A 14,378-nucleotide genomic window follows, 5' to 3' on the forward strand; every position below is an offset into this window, starting at 1 on the left:
ATTAATAGTATAATCAGCGTTCAGACATTAAGTTTAAATCAGCTATTACAGATAATTAAAAAAAGCTGTTCATACTGTCACATGGCTTCCCACCGTACGGCGTCACTCGTCCATACAGCTGTGTTACTCTGTCCCGTAACCGAGTGCAGGTTTTATTGATCTGTTCTCAAGAACACGATCAGCGTTAATTTATCAACAACTGCTCCAGACAGAAAGTTCAACATATGAACTTTAAATTCAATCTCAATATTATGGATTTTCTTTTAAGTACCTTAAAGAGGCCTTACTAAAATTGGCATATTTTTGGAAAAACTGCAATTTTCTTTTAGCTCTGAACGCTTTACTGGAGCATGCTTTGATAAAACTTTTTTTTTTTTTTTTTTTTTTGTATTTGAAGTGAAACCAAACTAATTGGAAGGAAAAGCGCACAGTGGTAAAACACACTAGCAGAAGCTCCTTTCTCATATTATGGTACAATTTACCATGATCATTGCTACTCAGGACAGTCTGATACTGCAGACTTTGTGTTCAGAAGCTTACCACTTGTTGACTGCAGATCGTAGCCTCTGCTGTTTGGAAATCTGTCTGCCTCAGCTGTGTTTTAGGTTTATTTATTTCTATGTATTTACTCTGAGAACAAATAATCAATAACACAGCAAACCGTGGGCCCCAGGCAACATGACTATCAACAGGAACACGCAAGGTCAAATTTAAAATTTGTCATTACTGACTGCAGAATAAATAACATAAATGAAACACAGCAGACAAGAATCTCTAAAACCCAAGATAACAACAGATGTAGGACAAAATGAAAATATATGAAGGGGCTGATTTTCTATTACGCCATAACCATCCAACATTATGATACCACAAAATGTTGAACAAACCCAGACAGCAAAACTGCCGAAGGTATATTGAATTTGCGGGTCTCTTTGTCGTCTTCAGAAGCAGTTCATCATTGATTCCCGGGCCCACTGCACAAGAGTTTCTCTAAAGCCTTGAGACAGGACTACCTTGAAGTTAATGTGCTAAAGGCTCACAGACAGAGAGCTCCTGGTACAAAGGGACTCATACTAATGCAACGCCGCCTCTGAAAGCTCTCACGGTGCACCATTTTCCTTGGGCATGTAAAGAAATCTAAAAGCATATTGTTATATAATCCTGCAAACTTTGAATGACCTGAACACGATTCTGTTTTAAAGGCGCAGTATGTTTATGATTGACTGAGTAGCTGCATGGTGAAAAGGGACGTTTATCAATACCGGCGTTTAAGTTCTGTGGGCATGGCCAACAAAATATCTGCTTGACACCAATCAGCAGTAATTACCCCAGAGGTTCGAGTTTTCCTCCTGCCTCTAATTGGCCTTTGCTGTCAATCAACAAGTGATTTCTGTTCGCGATTGAACTGAGGGGAATGGTGGAAGCTGCAATGGCGGGATAATTGAAAATAATTGAGCAAATTGCAGATTTGAGATGTTGGCTTCATCAGCACTGCGGGGGTGGAATATGAGCATGTGGAGAGAGGCGAGGTGAACAGAGAAAAAGCCAGATCTTAATGATAATGAACAAAACACTCGTCTTCATTTTGCCTCCACCCCCGAGGACAGATCTGCTTATCTGAATAATCAGCCCGTACATGTCTCAATGTCACTTGCACGGGAGAAGATGAGCACCTTTGATCTCTGTATCCTGAGCTTCGGCAGCTATTCAACCAGCCTGAGGGCTTACATCCTGGCCCTGGTCTGAAAAGCCCCTCAAGCGCAGAGGAAGTGCGCCTCTGCGCTGCAACTGCTATATTGGAGTCTTTGCATGTAGTTAGCTGTGTGGATTATGCAGAAAGCATGCGAGCGAGGGAGCGCATCTTTAAAAGAAGCGTTAACACAAGTCAGCTGAATTTGAGGAGTGCGTCCTGTGTTTAAGGTCCCTCTTTGTAAATGTTCCCGATCATGACTAATGTCTACACTTTATATGCAAACTTTACGCGGTCCACACATTATATGCACAGCTGAGTAGGACCATAAATCATCCTCAGTGTACAAACTCTCTTCCGTGGGTGGATTTGTGTATCTGATAGAGTAGCAGTACTGACAAGCTAGTGGGACTAAAGGCAATCCCTCAGTTTCAGTTGTTTGTCCTCTCTTCTGTTTCTTCCTCCTACTCTTCCCATCCTCAAGAGCTGCTTACCTTCCACATCTCCAAAAAAAAAAAAAAAAAAAAAAACCCCGCCTGTAATTTACATTTCCATATGCTGCCAGTGGCGCCAGGGAGAGTGGATAATTGGGTTGAAAGTGGTGACGGTGAGAGCAGGATAGAAAAGGGATACAGAGAAGGCCAACTGAAAAAAGGAGGAGGAAAAAAAAACACACAAGCCATTACAGGATGGTCTCTTTTTTCCCCCCTTCACTCGTCATTTTGCCATGCTGCTCTTAGCCACTTGTGCAGCTGAAAAGATTTACCTTGGCCTCCTATTCTCTCCATGCTTGCCTCCCCCAAAGCCGAGCTCCCACCCTGCTTCTGCCTCATCCATATTCATCCTGCGACTCTCTCTCTCTCTCTCTCTCTCTCTCTCTCTCTCACTTTTCTCACACTTTCTGTCTATCTTGCTTTCTCTCTCTTTCCCCTCATTCACCGTGTCACCCACAGCATGGCGTTAATACACCAATTAGTACTAAGAGCAGATAATGGACTATGTCATATTTCGAAACAGAAATAGAGACACAGAGGACAGAGCGAGTGAAAAAGAGAGCAAGACTGAGAACGGCAGACAGAGAGAGAGAGAGAGGGGGAGAGAGAGAGAGACGGGGTGGTGTTGATGGAGGTGGTGTCTCTGGATTCAGTCTCTGAAAATGTTTGAAAAGCTGCATTCACTCCGAACATCCCAGTGGAAGGAGAGTGATGGGAAGAGCGCTCCGCTGGTCACAGGTTGCCGTATAAAAGCAGAGGTGTTCCACCAACGCTTTGCCGGATCCAAATACCGGTGTGTGTTTAGCTTTGTTGGACTCTTAAACTCCTTCATTGGTTTGCTCCCCTTTCAATATTGGGAACGCTGCACAGCCTCCTTTTTGTTTTGTTTTTTTGCAATTGTTTTCATATCTACACCTACAGGCATCCTGCTGCGCTACACGGCGCATATGGAGCATGCACAAAAAGGATTAAAAAGCTTCCTATAAAGTACATCTGTTGAGTTATTTCCATTTGCGATTGAGTTTTAGCAATATTTCAAAATGCTAAAAAAAAAGAAAATAGTTTGCCCATTGATTTTCCTCGGTGCGTACATTTGGTGCATGGTAATGATCTGTATGAAGCAGATAGTTTCTCCAAATATTACATTACAGGTTTTGATATGTAAGAATCAGCCATGAAACCCTCACAATTTTCATCTCAGCCAAACCGCAAGCAAGCCTTATTCTGAGGATTATCTTGTGCAGCACATTGTCTCATGTGATGTGCTTTCATAACAAGTTTTCTAAAGGAAAAAAAAAAAAGAAATTTGGTGTTATTTTTCCAGTGAAAAACGATCATTTGTCAATCAGTGCAAAACAAGAAACTGCATAACTGTGAAAATAGGAGCTATTTGCAAATAGGGTAAGGTGTTATGTAAATAATGGTGCTGCATAAACATGAGGTCTGACTAGGAAAAATTGGCATTAATCAAACATGAGCTAGAGCAAATTAAAATATGCCAGCTGTACGAGTCCATTTTCTCCTCCTTTCAGAAGAAAACAGGGAATATTCAGGCAAACAGGACCACTGATGCTTTGTTGATAAAGTCTGTCTTATCATGCGAGACATCGCTGCATTGAGAATAGAAATGCAACATGGAACACAAATGAACAAAAAGAATGATTATTAACAATGACTGAGATTTTCAGAGTCACGGTCGAGCCTGAATGAATTTATTCAGCGCGAGAAGATTCCCACTCACAAGTACAAATCCACTACAATGCTACAGTGTGGCGGCTCTTATCTTGGTTGCCTTTCTTTTTTTTTTTTCACGTCCTCTGTGTATTTTAAGCAGTACATTTATCAACACTTATCTGTATTATTTTATTTGAGGGAGGTAATTATAATGCAGCGCCTAAAAACGGGAGAATTTAGCTGCACTTTTGAGTCTCGTCTGCTCCCAAAAAAAAAAAGTTTTCCTGCGTGTTGTCTGAGATGCATCTATTTATTCGAGACGGTCCTCAAACAATGCCATTATCCTTAGAGAGACAAAAGGCAGAAGAAAATGGAATTTGAGCTTTTAACTGTACACTGAAAATTCTCCAGTTTGTTGCAAAAGCACAGGAGTAATCGTTACATCTCAAAATATCTTAATGAATAAGTTATTATGCTTTACTTATAAAGACTTTCACTTGTTTTGCATGCACACGGAATACTTTTCTGATACACTATTCATTGTGTTTATGATGTACTCTCAGACCAAACCACTGACCGTCATAACCATTAAATATAATGTCATACTGCCTCACTTAACCAAGTACAGTGCGTCTATGAATCTTTAAATCATTCGATTTATTTATTAGATCGTTTGACGTTCTGAGACAACATTTCTTTTTTTCTTTTTATGAGGACATTGATCATGCAGCGAGAAGCCCTGCTGTTTGAGGGACCACAGCCCCGCTTGTGTTCGCAACGCCAGTCAGCACTTAATCAGTTGTAGTCACTGTTGTTGTTGCTAAGAGACCAAGGTGCGACCGACGACTGCTCACGCAATTCCAAACATGACTTGATGCTTTCCATCCGCCGGCGTTTGGTTTCTCCGTGGCCCGGGACCGAGCCGTAGGTGATGACGAGGTCCGTCTCTTTCCTAATTACTCGGTGCGCCGCGTCTTTGTGTGAATAACATCTGATCCCGGAGAAATCCTGCCAGTGAGAGAACGCCACGGAGCCCCGGCTACATTATGCCGGCTGTTTATTGACACAATGAGTCAGATGGCGCGTGAAGGTCACCTGAATGGAGTAGGTACTGTGTGACAGGAGACTAAGTGGCGAAGGCGTCTGGAACCTATTCAGCACAGCCCAACATTAGCTGTCATAATAAAAAGTGACAAAAGCATTTTCAAGGGCTGGAGGAAAACTGCAACATGCACTGTGCACAGAGGCAATTACCGCTCGTGATATGGGAGTTAAATAATTTTGTCTGGCAGCAAAACCAAGCTCTTGTCCACTTTTAGACAAAAGACTTTCGGAAACTTACCCAGAATTACTGTCATTCATCTACAAGGATCCCATTTTTTATTCTTCTCGGTAACATTCTACATGTATGTTAAATTTATCTGAAGTTGATGTAATAAAGCTTCGAAACACTGGAAAGGTCATTTGAAAGAGAATAGTACCTTCATTATTTGTTCGTTTTACTCACATAGGATCCATCCATCTTCCACACCGCTTAATCCTGTCCAGGGTCACGGAACGCTGGAGCCAGTGGTGAGGGTGGGATACACCCCGGACAGGCATTCAGTCTACCACAGGTTAAACACACTGAGACAGAGAACCACGTTCTGTCATACCTCGGGGCCTTTTACAGTCACCAGTTAACCTCGTCTTCATGGTTTGGAACTGTGGGAGGAAACCAGAGCGCCTGGAGGAAACACACACAAACACACGCACACACACACACACACACACACACACACACACACACACACACACACACACACACACACACACACACACACACACACACACACACACACACACACACACACACACACACACACACACGAGAAGAACTGGCAAACTCCACACAGAAAGGCCTGGACAGAATTTGAACCCAGACCTTCTCGCTGTGAGGTGAGAGTGCGGACCACTGCGCCACCTACACAGTATCCACTATTACCAATTTTCAAAATATGCAACAACAAATCCTAAAATATGTTCTGTGTTTATTATGTGCATACAGTAGTTACAAATTGCTGTTAAATAGGCATAGAGTACAGCTATGCAGATGATAAACTGGAGTTCTTGGTTGTGCTGCATGTAGCAGTGTATTTTAATATGGTAATGTGCAATGTTTTACTTTGACTAGCACTTTGCATCCTAAATATACATATGCATGTGCATGTGCACATTTTTGATCAAAAAGTAATATTCCCTATAAGTCATCATATCTACATCATATCTACAATTACACCATTGACAAAGTGGATAATCAAATTCAGCATTTTGCGTCGTTGACCCGTGAGTCTCCAGATCAGGATGTTGCTGATGCAGTGAACATGTGATATGGTTCTGCATAAGCAATAATTCCTGGCTTGGAATCTCACAATGTGTATTTTAAAGATAGAGGAATCATATTCACGTCTCTCAAGACCCTCCGGGTGGACTGAAGGGTGGACTGAAGGGTGAGGGACAAGCTTTAAATGTCTGTAAAACACAAAGTTTGTGATTGGTTGAGAATGAAGGTGCCTGTGTTTCATGGACAGACCATGTTAGAGAGACATTTGCTTGGATTTGCCCATTATTAAAGGTACAGTAAATGAGGAGGCATTACTTTTTTGACCCCACTCACCCAAAACACCAGCGTGTTAAAAGTTTCAGGCGAGTGTATAAAACCGCTGCAGAGTCAGACCAGTGCTTTGAAAGCATTGTGTGCCAGCGCTAAATATTCATTTCATTTCTCTACTGCTGAAAAGTGCATTTCATTATCTGACAACAATAAACAGTATTGTTCTACATACCTTCTGATTCAACAAACAATTTCATTTCTTTTCAGTCACATGTGGGCATCTTTGAGAACTCCTGAACAGCCACTTTAGTGCTTTTATTTAGTCTGGAAAAAAAAAATCTCAATGATCTTCCGGGGAAGGCATGCTTGTGGAATAGAGTGGTATACTGCAATCTTAAGAATGCGGTTCCTCCTGAGAATTAGTGTGCTCACATTTCTCAGAAACGTGAACTTCAGGGCAATGAAGTCAATTCACACACATTTAGATTCTTTATGCGCATAATTGAACGATCCTTTAATATTGGTACAAATGGGTTCCTGTCAGTGTAAGGTTGCATTTAAACGACTCCCACGCAATGTTGTTATAGCTGTGTTTATTAATTCTCCGAGCATGCAGTGTGAAAATTGCCAGATTTTTAAAATGCATTTTATCACTCTCTGAAATACACAATCCAACACTGGCTGTGTTTTCACACATCATCTGAAGGAGTTTGTGCTCTTGCACAGCAAGGTTCAGTCATATGCTGATTTCCTGAAACCACATGGACAGCAACTTCATCTCGTATGGCACGTTTGCTCTTTCAAAAACCTTAAATAATCTCTTTGTGAAGCAATCTTTTGAAATCATAAGCAATGGGCGCATATTTATTGACCTCTTTTTCTTTAACGGTTTAAAATATCTCATTATATTTGAGGAAAACTGAAGGTTCCAGTATTAAGAATCACAGAACTGCATTCAAGCCTTCATTATGTGATGTAAAAAATGAACATAGGTTACTTCTGATAGTTTGTGCATCTTAGAAAACCACGTGGCTGTTGGGGGGGGGAAATGGCAACGTTATAACAAGAAAGCAATTTAAGCAGTGGGCGGGCAGAAGTGATAAATTTCCCTGCCTTGAGACGGGCTTGGTTATAAAGACTGTGTTGGAACTGTCTTGAGGCTGGCCCAAAGTGCACGTGAAAAGCGGCGTGAGGAATGCGCCGCGTTGTAACAGGCCTGATGCAGAACTGCAGAGGTTGAAAAGCACCGTGTGAATGGTCCTGATGAGAGTGAGTGCGCGGCGCGCGCGCTGCCTAGTGCCGACAAAGAGAGGAGAAACTGGAGACGAGTGACCCGCTCGGTGCGTCAGGACGCACACGGCCTGCGGACCGCTGTCATTCCAGCCCGTCATTTCTATCCGTGGAAGCTGCGTAACCGGTGCAAGAGCGCGCGGTACCGGGAAAACATCAGCTCCGACTTACGCAGACGGTTTCTTTCTTTCTATTTTTTCTTTTTGTTGCGAGGGTGGCACAATTGCTCACATGCTGCTGCTCACCCTCTAACCAGCGACGGACACGATCACAACTTCACTCCTGTTAGTATTCATCCCAGCATAATCCAGCACCGCGCTCACCTCCGTCGTCCGTTAGTCTCAGCCAGGACGATGCTGTCGTCGCCGCTATTCATCCTGAAGCCCTCACGGGCGCATTTTCCTGAGAATCTGTTTTGTTCGTGAGGATATTCCGACGCTGCCTTCATCGTATTTTGACTCGGGTGGATTTTTTTCCCCTCTCTACAGTTTTTTTTTTTTTATTTATTTTTATTTTTTTTGGTCGGTTTGTCTTTAAGATAGCAGCCTATTAATTTTTAATTCTTATGCATCCGCACGAAGAGCGTAGCAGAGAGGAGAAAACGAGTGATAACCAGAGGGGGAGAAAAGGAGAAGGAGGCAAGTGAGGAGAGAAAACCAGAATGAATGAGACACACTGAGCAATCGAGGAGAAGGAGATTGGCGGAATCAAGGTAGGACCGACACACACATTTATTGCCGTTATTATTATTTACTCTTTCAGCCTCTGTGCTCTTTATAGTAAGATGAGCGCTACAGTAGTGGAACGGGAACATGCGTTGCGCACTCACCGGGCTTCCCGGATCAGCTTGCGCGAGGTGTCGAGGCGTGTGATCGCATCCATTTATTTATATATTTCTATTTTTACGGATTGTCGGATACGGAGTTGGTGTTTACGCTGCAGCAACAGCGGTCTCTCCTTACTTAAAATGTCTGCTGGATGTTTTCTAAATGAGTGTGAGTGTGGAGTCCCTTCAGTGGGCCTGCGCATCGCTCCGTGGCCTGCACGCCAACTGATTTGGGCTGTTTTAATTCATGCACACAGCCCGTGAGCTTCGTAAAGACACTTTATTTCCCTTATAAAAGCTTACTGGTTAATTTATCAGCGTGCTTGGGGGGGGGGGGGAGGGAAAAAAACAGAGGAGAATAAGCAAGTAAAAAATGGATAACAATAAGTAATCTAGTGCAAATAAGTGCAATACAATATCACAGTTTATGGCTTTTTTAAAATTTTATTTGAGGGTAAGTTTTTTTTTTCCTGGAGAGAAATAAAATGAAGTAGCTCATTGAGTGTTTGTTAGAGAAAAAGGCATGAGAGTCAAGTGTGCAGCCGCAGAGAAGTGAACTGCTCTGTCCTCTACACCTAAGACTACACCATTAATCCCGTCACATCATTACCTATAGGCAAACTGCCCTCAGAGAGGGCTGGGAAGCCCCAGGGGTGCTTGAGGAATAATTGAGGGTGTCCCCTGCCAAGTGAGAAATTCTGTCAGATTTGGCTTCTTCATATCCCAATTAGTGGGAATTCGAATGTCCAAGTGATAAACTCCTTGTTGTAATAACGGCCCATTACAGCATGAAGCCAGTCCAGGAAAACTACCCGGCTACATCTAAATTTAATCAAATGTGACCCCATAATGCTAGGGATTCATAACTTGGAAACTGGGGTGCCATTATAATGTTTCTATGCTGCACTAATTCCCAATTTAATAATAAAATTTCCAATAAAAGCATCAACAGCTTATATTGTAGTTATGATGGATGAAATTAAACCTTTTGTCTTGCTGTGTTTTATTATGATAAAACTAAACCCGAGGAGGCACGCGAGAAAGACTCAGAAAAAGAGTTATATTCAGCTTGTAAGCCTTTTCCTCATTTCACCGGGGTGCATTGTGTTTGTCCTGCCAATTCTTGGGGAAAAATTGGCATGTCTACTATTCTGAAGGGGCTGAATGAAATTCAAATTCTTCAGGTGGTAAAACAGCAATATTGCAACTGTCTGATTGCGTTATCTGGGCATTCAAGAAGCCAGACTTGGAATTGGTTTACTGCCAAACACACTCCCCGGGAAGACAGAGGGATTTATTTCCCCCTTGTCTGTGTGTCACATCACCATCAGAAAAATTATTCTCGGCTTTCTGTGGTTGAATAATACTCATATATTAGCATGGCATTAATGATGGTCAGACATTTAATAAGTCAGTAATCACAATTAGATTTATGAGTGTGTGAGTGTGTGAAGGTTTTGCAGTGCTGTGGCCACAATTTGTTCACCATTTTATTTTGATGAAAGTACTTTTATGACAGAAATGCTAATCAGATTTAATTAATGCACTTTTTTTTTTTTTTAAAGGGAGGTGTGTTCAGTGCACGCAACAAATGCATGAGCTCATGCTTTAATTGACAGTTTGGATGTGCACACACACGCGCACACACACACACACACACACACACACACACACACACACACACACACACACACACACACAGTTGGGAGTGTGCACACTCTTTCATGTTACACACACACTGACAATATGAAAAGCAGTGCTCAGTCCCCATAAGGAATACTCTCACTTTCGCTTTGAATTTTTGCATGTTTGACTCCTCTGCGCAATATGTACGTACCCCCATAGCGCTGTGGCGAAGATGACTAAATGAATATGTTAACAGATGAAGCACTAATATGAATTTCACAAAACGACCTATGATGTTTCACACTCTCAGGACAGCTAAATACAACACGTCCATCCTTGTAAAAACAATCAAGTGAGAAAAAAATTCTCCTGAATTTAAAAAAAAAAAAAAAAAACGCTGAAAGCTTTTGGTCTCACGTTCACGCTTTTTTATCTTTCCCACCATGGCTGTTAATTACAGCAAGCAACACATATTGAATGTTCTTTGCCAATGAAAGGATTGTTGATTTTGACACTGCGTGGAGATTTATCTTGAACCCATGAGGAACACTGACATCCCTATCACGTAATGGATGGCGAGAAATGAAAATAAGTTTGGCTTTCACTATATTGCAGTTATTCACAGTGTTATTCTGCAGTTTCAATAGACTTTTGAGTCAGCAAATATGATAATCCAGGAGGCCGGCGAAGAATACTATATGTACAACAGCTATGAGAGTTTACAAAATCCGCCATTCAGTTCTTTCCCCTGTGTGAAAGTAATTTATTTTCAGTATTTCATTTCGTCCCGGTTGATTATAAAGTGGTTGCGAATGTTATCCTATCAGTACTGATTTATCAAAAACGATTATTAAAAGTAAACAAACTAGAAATCAATAATGACTTAAAATGTGCCATTTGGTACCACAATCCAATAATTAAAGCCACTCATTTCTTCAGGGCAGTATTGATTTGTGTAATAGTCACAAGCAGACAAAACGTGTTCGAGTTAAAGCTTTAAATGTTCAGTTACAGCATAAAATCCTTTTTGTCTGACCCAGTGAGTGTGTTAGACAAGCGTGCATTTCATAATGATATGTCGGATCCTTTCAAATTATGCATATAGTGTCAGAGATACACACACACACACACACACACACACACACACACACACACACACACACACAGAGATACACACACACTTTACTGTAAACATATGCTGTCCCTTTCCAGCTTGTTCAACCTCCGGGAGGGAATTAGCAGGGAATATTCTGGTACAGACTCCTACAGTGGCACTGCAGTATATTTTTGATGGGAAACCTAATCTCATATAGCTGCCTTTTCATGATGAAAGGTTCCCAGGTATGATATCCGATTAGAAATACAAGCCATGCACACGGGCATGGAAATCCCTGGCCTCTCATCCATTTCAGAACAAAGCTTCATTTTGAATTATCATGTCCTTGGGGTCATATAGATTTATTGTCGCTCCTAAAAAATATTTGCAATTGTTATGAGGGAAAAACAAACCTCTACAGGATTGAGCTGTATATATATATTAAAAAAAAAGAATAACTTTTTTTTTCATAATGTAATTTCTGAGTGGCATCGCTCACAACATAATTCAAATGACGTGTCCCGGCATCCCTGGAGTACATGATGAGAGACGTCTCTCCAGCCTCCTTCCTATTAATAGGTCGGAGGTATCCAGTGATGGATGCGGTAGTGACGGGACGCATGTCTATTTTTGTCTTATAAGGTAGTGTGTACCTGTGTTCCCCATGCGCATGACCAGAGAGGATCCTTTCATGCCTGTTTTTGTTAAGTCAAACTGCGATGTCTTTGTCGGACAGCTGTTTTTTTTTTTTTTTCCCCTGGCCTGACCTAGAAGCTGTTTATTGTGCAGAACCAGGTAGTTTTTTTTTTAACTTCTTCCCTCCACTGTTTACCTGGCGGTGCCTGTTTGTCGGTTGTCATCCACCTGATAAAACTTGTCCTGACAGGAAAACCATTATAATTATAATGACAGTATTTGTGTGTTTCACCACGGCCAACAAAACACACTGGAAATGGTTTTTAAAAGCTGTTGTCGGGCTAATTATTGCTATCAGAAATACCCTATTATGTTTTCTAAGGCTATTTGTAATGTGTTGGCAGTTTTTCCTTTAAATGCTGGATTATTGAGAGCGCAAACATACAATAATGGATTAGAAAGAGCGAGATGAGGAGATGACGAGAAGGGAAAGAAAATGGAAAAGGGCGAAGAGTGGAGAATGTCGCTGAAGAGACACAACAAGCAGGAACTCTTATTGTTGCGGTGGTATCGGGCGACGCGCGCGTCCATTTTGAAGCTCACGACTTTGTGCCGCAAATTCTCGGTGAATGCGGGCATGCACTCATGCAGCAGCTTGTGACTGGAGTTTTCCAGCTCTGTGGTCTTTGCTGCATGCAGAAAAAAAAAAACTAGGTGTGGGTACCGAGAAGGCGGTCTTACAGGAACCCCACCACACACACTAATTCAATCCAGTTGCTACCAGCCTTGAGCGCGTGTAGGCGCCAGCATGGCGAAAATGAACAGGAGCAACAAGAGCACATGAACAGAAAAAATCGATGAGGACTCTTTTTCATAAATGGAGTGGGTGTTAAATTAGCTGGATTGGCCCATGTAGCAACACATTGGATTGAGTGCCTGGTGTATTTGGGTTGTGTCTATCGACTGAGAGACGACTTGGTGCACAGCGGTGAAAAGACTCAGTGATGCTCAATCAATGTGACCAATCAGCCTCACCAGCAATTCATTCAGTTTTACACAGATTTGTCCGGGTGGGGGTGGGAGAGGGGGGCACCCTGAATTGGTGTTTGAAAAGTGTGTCATGGCTTTTTCCCACAGCCAAAAATACCTGCTGTTAGTAATGTTTTGCCGTTTTTAGGATTTTCTTTTGTATTTTCAATTTTGTGTAAAGAGAGTCAAAGTAGAAATTGGTTATGCCCCAATCATTCATTTATCAAATCTTTTGCATTTGACTATTCAAATAATGCTTTAGCTATTCAAATATCAGCTGTGAGACCTTTCTGTTTAGTTTTTATGAATAAACACACATCATGGGTTGAAAGGTCTTATGTGAAGATTTTGCAGACGTTTGAAAATAATGATAACTTCAGTATTTTCTTTCCTCTATATTTAGGTTGTTTGGCATTTCAGGGAATCCGTTCAGGCGGCTCCCGGTGTATAAAGCAAATAGCACTTTAACCTCATGAGAACAACTGCAGGCTGTATCAAATCATGCGGGAATTTGCAAATGCTGATGTCTAAATTAAAAAACAACAAAGCTTTTTGAAAGCACTTTTGAAATCCTCCAACATACTCCGACCGCCCTATGTTAAAGAAAAGTTTAATGCCTAAAAGGGTGCGATTGAGAAACTTTGAATTCAAGATACATTGTGATGGTCCATCACTGGTGTCTAAGCTGAGCCTTTGTCCTCAGGTAATTGGATGAGCTTTCCGTATTCAACCTTTCCATCTGAAAGAGGAGGAACACACAGGTGAAAGGAAACATAGATCAATTGACCTAATAGCTTGTCCAATCAATCCTTATGTTTTTTTTTTTCTGATAGCTGGATGGCAGTTGCCAACCAGACTGGCGAGCGAGACCCCCTTAATTGGCCCGACCGAAATAGACGGAGCGGGAGACTGAGTGTTAATGGCAGTAGTAGTTGTCACTCCCCCTCCACACCTGGTCTTCTCCTTCTATCAGCATCAATACTGACACCTTTATCCTCATTACCTTCAGCTTAGTGCCATGCAGCGGACCCATTCTCTGCTGCTGCGGGACTCCAGTGTTCCTTCATTAAACCTCCATTTACAAAGTCAACTTCCTTGCTTTTTGCCCTTATTCATTCACAGGAGCTATTCAACTCTTTCACAGTCATTTTGCACCAAAGCAGTAACACAGCTGTAACAGCGCTCCTGCAAATTTCCTGTTTACCATATTGGTTTTGGTCATTTACAAAAAAAAAAAAACTACAATTGCCCAGTGTGTTTGGATGTCTGTGTGTGCACGTGTACGTGCATGTGCTTGCTTGTGTAGATGTGTATTGTGTGTGTGAGCCAGCGAGCGTGCTTGCATAGACACCATCTTGCTTCTGTGCTATCTTCGAAGGCGGTATAGAGGCGGAACAAATTGTTAGGCCTCCGTGCGATTCACA

The 14,378-nt window shown here is 41.8% G+C and overlaps 1 protein-coding gene across 2 annotated transcripts in view; it reads left to right on the forward strand.

Moving 5' to 3' along the window:
* The first annotated feature begins 8,259 nt into the window (after positions 1-8,259).
* The window catches only part of adgrl1a (adhesion G protein-coupled receptor L1a), an 86,430-nt gene continuing 80,311 nt past the window's right edge, over positions 8,260-14,378 (forward strand). For both annotated transcript variants that reach the window (XM_030090475.1, XM_030090476.1), the window contains exon 1: positions 8,260-8,453. The gene's annotated coding sequence lies outside the window, so the exon portion shown is untranslated. The remainder of the gene's footprint in view (positions 8,454-14,378) is intronic.

This window comes from Salarias fasciatus, chromosome 4 (genome assembly GCF_902148845.1).
Source record: "Salarias fasciatus chromosome 4, fSalaFa1.1, whole genome shotgun sequence".
In the NCBI taxonomy this organism is placed as follows: Eukaryota; Metazoa; Chordata; class Actinopteri; order Blenniiformes; family Blenniidae; genus Salarias; species Salarias fasciatus.